The following is a 5,868-nucleotide window of genomic DNA, read 5'->3' on the forward strand; positions in this document are numbered from 1 at the left end:
TAATTGTCTAACCTTATTGTTTTGCAGATTCTCTATCATGTCACAAAATCCAGAGAAAGATGCAAGCAATGATAATCCGCCACCTGAGGTTCCGAATCTACAAATGCAAGCATTAATCGGGGAGATGCGAAGGATGATGAGGGCGGAGTGTGAGCAGATACATGAGAGGTTGGATAGGGTAGAAGAGGGAACACAACGGAGGCCACGGAGGAATAGGATGTACCAAAGGGAGGATGAGAATGAAGGGGATTTGGAAGGGTTAGTTTCTGATGATGAGTTTGATAGGATGTCGACGGGTAACCATAGGAGGTATGGTCGGGATAGAGAAGCTAGGAACCAGGTAGATGATTATTTAGGAAATATAAAGATGAGAATTCCAGCATTTCAGGGGAAGAGCGATCCTGAGGCATACCTTGAGTGGGAAAAGAAGATGGAGTTAGATTTTTATTGTCACAACTACTCCGACATGAAGAAGGTAAAACTAGCTGCCATTGAGTTTACTGATTATGCTATTGTTTGGTGGGATCAGTTGTGCATCAACAGGAGGCGGAGTGGAGATCGTCCTATTGACACATGGGAGGCAATGAAGAGGGTGATGAGGCGACGGTTTGTACCACCTCATTATTATCGAGATCTATACCTTAAGTTGCAGGGCCTTCGTCAAGGTTCCAAGAGTGTTGATGAGTATTACAAGGAGATGGAGATGGCTATGATTAGAGCCAATGTTGAAGAGGATCGGGAGGCAACCATGGCAAGGTTTTTGAATGGGTTGAACCGAGAGATTGCTGACCCAATCGAGCTACACCATTATGTGGAATTGGAGGATTTGGTTCATATGGCAATCAAAGTGGAGAGGCAGCTCAAGAAGGGTAGTTCAAGTTCGAGGTCAAGACCGAGCCCACACAATCCAAGTACAACACCTTGGAGGTCGAACTATCCAAAGAAAGAAGACCAACCCACTTCATCATCTACACCAAAACCAGCCACCACAGCCACACCACCTCAAGGTAAAATAACTCCTACTAAGTCTCATTCTAGTGAGATAAGGTGTTTCAAATGTCAGGGGCGAGGACACATAGCTAGCCAGTGTCCAAACAAGAGAGTCATGGTGATTCGAGAAAGTGGAGAGATAGATTCTGAAGATGAAGATGATCTTGCTGACATGCCACCTTTGGAAGATGCTTCTGACAATGAGTATGGACCAGAATCTGGTGAGATGCTTGCACTAGTCACAAGGCGAGTCCTGAATTTGCAAGCAAAAGAAGAGGAAGAAGAGGTGCAGCGAGAGAACATCTTTCACACTCGTTGTCATGTGAGAGACAAGGTATGTAGTGTCATTATTGATGGAGGTAGTTGTACTAATGTTGCTAGTGCTTCCATGGTTGCCAAGCTGGGGCTTACAACGCTTAGGCATCCCTGTCCATACAAATTGCAATGGCTGAATGATAGTGGTGAAGTGAGGGTTACAAAACAGGTGCTAGTCTCATTTCGAATTGGCAAGTATGAAGATGAGGTGTTGTGTGATGTGGTTCCCATGCAAGCTGGACACCTCCTTCTAGGAAGGCCTTGGCAATTTGATCGGCGGGTGCAGCATGACGGCTTCACCAACAAGTATTCATTCACATTCCGTCAACGAACAATCACTCTAGCGCCTTTGACACCAAAGCAAGTGTATGAAGATCAAGTGAGGTTGCAAAAATTGAGTGACAAAAAGAAAATGAGTGAGCACAAAGAGAGTGAAAAGATGAATGAGAGTAAGGAAAAAGAGAGACAAAGAGAGAAAAGTGTGGAATCAAGTGAGAGAAAACAAAATAATTTTTATGCAAAAAAAAGTGAGGTTAAGAGAGCATTGTGTACAAAATAGCCCATGATTTTACTCATGTATAAGGAGGCTCTTTTAAATACTAACCAACTTGATTCTTCGCTGCCAAGTGTTGTTGTGTCTATTTTGCAGGAATTTGAGGATGTGTTTTCTGAGAAAGTACCACATGGATTGCCACCTGTTCGAGGAATAGAACATCAAATTGATTTTGTTCCAGGTGCTTCCATCCCAAACCGACCAGCCTACAGAAGTAATCCTGATGAAACAAAGGAATTGCAAAGGCAAATTGAAGAATTGATGGAGAAAGGGCATGTGAGAGAAAGCATGAGCCCTTGTGCTGTTCCAGTGATTCTAGTTCCCAAGAAGGATGGAACATGGAGGATGTGTGTTGACTGTCGAGCCATCAACAATATAACGGTAAAATATCGACATCCCATTCCTCGTTTAGATGACATGTTAGATGAATTGCATGGTTCTTGTGTGTTTTCCAAAATTGATCTTAAAAGTGGGTATCATCAGATACGTATGAAAGAAGGGGATGAGTGGAAAACTGCTTTTAAAACTAAACATGGATTGTATGAGTGGTTAGTCATGCCTTTTGGACTAACTAATGCACCTAGCACTTTCATGCGCTTAATGAATCATGTATTACGTGCTTTCATTGGAAAATTTGTGGTTGTGTATTTTGATGATATTCTTATTTATAGTAAGAATTTGCATGACCATGTTTTGCATTTGCATTCTGTTTTGGATGTTCTTAGGAAACAGAGTTTATATGCTAACCTCAGTAAGTGTACTTTCTGCACCGATAAGCTTGTTTTCCTAGGCTTTGTTGTAAGTGCTACAGGTATTCAGGTGGATGAAGAAAAGATCAAAGCCATCCAAGAGTGGCCGACCCCTACAACTATAGGTAATGTTAGAAGTTTTCATGGACTTGCTAGCTTCTACAGGAGGTTTGTGAAAAATTTTAGCACCATCGCCGCACCACTTACAGAAGTTATAAAAAAGAATGTGATATTTAAATGGGGTGAAGCTCAAGAGGAGGCATTTCAGCTACTGAAATACAAGCTTACTCATGCTCCTTTACTTGCTTTGCCTAACTTTTCTAACACTTTTGAAGTTGAATGTGATGCTTATGGAATAGGTATTGGCGCTGTTCTTATGCAGGATGGGAGACCACTTGCATACTTTAGCGAAAAGCTAAGTGGGGCTGCCCTCAATTACCCCACCTATGACAAAGAATTGTATGCACTAGTGCGTGCTTTAGAAACATGGCAGCACTATTTGTGGCCAAAGGAGTTTGTGATTCGCACAGATCATGAATCCTTGAAACATTTGAAAGGCCAACACAAGCTCAACAAGAGACATGCAAGATGGGTTGAGTTCATTGAGACATTTCCTTATGTCATTCGCTATAAACAAGGTAAGGAGAATGTGGTTGCTGATGCCCTTTCTCGCAGGTATGCCCTAATCTCCACTCTTGATGCTAAATTACTTGGGTTTGAACACATAAAGGAGCTGTATTCTGCTGACCATGATTTTGGGGAAATTTATGGTGTTTGTGAAAAATCTGCTGAAGGAAAATTTTATAGGCATGAGGGTTTCTTGTTTAGGGAGCATAGGTTGTGTGTACCTAATTGTTCTTTGAGAGATTTGCTAGTTAGAGAGTCCCACGGGGGAGGGTTGATGGGACATTTTGGAGTTGCTAAGACCCTAGCTATGTTGCAAGAGCACTTCTTTTGGCCCCACATGAAACGAGATGTTGAGCGAATTTGTGGTAGGTGTGTCACTTGTAGGCAAGCTAAATCAAGAGTTCAGCCAAATGGCCTTTACACACCCCTACCTATCCCTAGTTCACCATGGGTTGACATTTCAATGGATTTTGTGTTGGGTTTACCTAGAAGTAAGCGTGGGAGGGATTCAATCTTTGTGGTTGTAGACAGATTCTCTAAGATGGCTCATTTTATTCCTTGTCATAAAACTGATGATGCCTCTAACGTTGCAGATTTGTTCTTTAGGGAGATTGTGAGATTACATGGTATGCCTAGAACAATTCTTAAGCTATTTTTGGAAAACATTGTGGGGAAAACTTGGGACAAAACTATTATTTTCTACTACTTGTCACCCTCAAACCGATGGTCAAACAGAAGTAGTTAATAGGACCCTATCCACCTTGTTGAGGGCTATCATAAGTAAAAATATTAAGACTTGGGAAGATTGTTTGCCACATGTTGAGTTTGCTTATAATCGTTCAATGCATTCTGCTACTAAATTTTCACCATTTGAAATTGTTTATGGTTTTAATCCTCTAACTCCTTTGGATTTATCACCTTTACCTGTTTCTGAGCATTTGAATTTAGATGGCGAGAAGAAGGCAGAATTTGTGAAGAAAATCCATGAGAGGGCGCGACTCAACATAGAGAGAAGGACTGAACAATACATTAAGCAAGCTAACAAGGGTCGTCATAAGCAGGTTTTTGAGCCCGGTGATTGGGTATGGTTACACATGAGGAAAGAGCGATTCCCAACACAAAGGCGTTCAAAATTGCTACCTCGAGGAGATGGTCCATTTCAAGTACTTGAAAGGATCAATGACAATGCCTACAGACTCGATTTACCAGGTGAGTATAATGTTAGTGCTACTTTTAATGTTTCTGATTTGAGTCCTTTTGATGCAGGTGACGATTTGAGGTCAAATCCTTCTAAAGAGGGGGGGAATGATGAGGACACCAAGACCCAAGTATCAAGTCAAGTTCCAGTTGGTCCAGTGACGAGGGCACGAGCCAAGAGATTCAAGGAAGAACTTAACAGCCTAGTCCACAAAGTCCTAAAACAAGAGGAGACCGTGGTCAACATTGAAGGAGAACAAAGACTTGTCTTACTCATCAAAGTTGACTGAGTTTAGGAGCTTAATGAGTCTTTTTATTTTTAGTCACGTTTTTTAGTCTTTGTTTAATTTGTGATAAGTCAAACATTTGACTTGTGTGAGTCCAATAGTCCTTTTTTCTTTAATTTTCGGTTTTCATGAGGAAGACAAAAGGCTTGTCTTTTATTTCGGTTTTCATTAGGAAGACAAAGGGGCTGTCCTTAATTTTTCGGTTTCATTAGGAAGACCAAGGGTCTTGTTTTCATGTAATTTTCGTCCTTATAAGGACTGCCAAAACAATGTGAAAAAGCAGATTATGTTGAATGAAATTGTGAGTTTATTTCTTCTTGAGTTCTTGAAGAAACTTTTGAACTTATCAAGGAGATTCCTTGTGGCGTTCATCCTGACTTATCAAAGGGATTCCATCCCCGTTTGTGGCGTCTTCCTCATACCAAGGTTCGTGCTTGGCTAAGCATTGGGTCGCGGTTCCATTCCAATCTCGTGTGTTCTTGGTGGCTGTTCCATATTTGGTGTCGGGTTTCGTCACACTTGTTGGCGTGGTTCGTATCAGAACGTCACAAGGAATCCCCTTGATAAGTTCGAAAGTTTCTTCAAGAACTCAAGAAGAAAACTCACAATATTTTTCATTCACAAAAACTATCTGAATTCCAAGTTGTCCACAATGCCTAATATAGCTGAAAAATACAAAGGGGGTTTTTAGACGTATAAAAACCATAAAATACCCATAATGAAAAAACCCAAAACAACATGTCTTTGACTCCAACAAAGACTCTAATAAAACCTGAAAATATAGTTCAAACTAAAACAAATAATTAAAGGAATCAAGCTCCTAAACTGAATCAACTTTGATGAGCAGCACAAGCCTTTGTTCACCCTCAGTAGTGAACTCGACCTCTTCCTGTTGTAGAATTCTCCAGACTAAGTTGTTAAACTCTTCTTTGGATCTCCTACCTCGTGCCCTTGTCACCGGACCAACTGGAACTTGAATTGGATCGTTAGTCTTGATGTCCTCATCATTCCCCCCCTCTTGAGAAGGATTTGTCCTCAAATCGTCACCTGCATCAAAAGGACGCAAATCAGTAACATTGAAAGTAGCACTAACATCGTACTCACCTGGTAAATCTAGTCGATAGGCATTGTCATTAATCCGTTCTAGCAC

The 5,868-nt window shown here is 41.1% G+C and overlaps 1 pseudogene; it reads left to right on the forward strand.

The window, feature by feature from the left end:
- The first annotated feature begins 358 nt into the window (after positions 1 to 358).
- On the forward strand, positions 359 to 4,658 carry LOC133789960 (uncharacterized; annotated as a pseudogene).
- Positions 4,659 to 5,868: the final 1,210 nt, after the last annotated feature.

This window comes from Humulus lupulus, chromosome 7 (assembly GCF_963169125.1).
Source record: "Humulus lupulus chromosome 7, drHumLupu1.1, whole genome shotgun sequence".
NCBI lineage: Eukaryota > Viridiplantae > Streptophyta > Magnoliopsida > Rosales > Cannabaceae > Humulus > Humulus lupulus.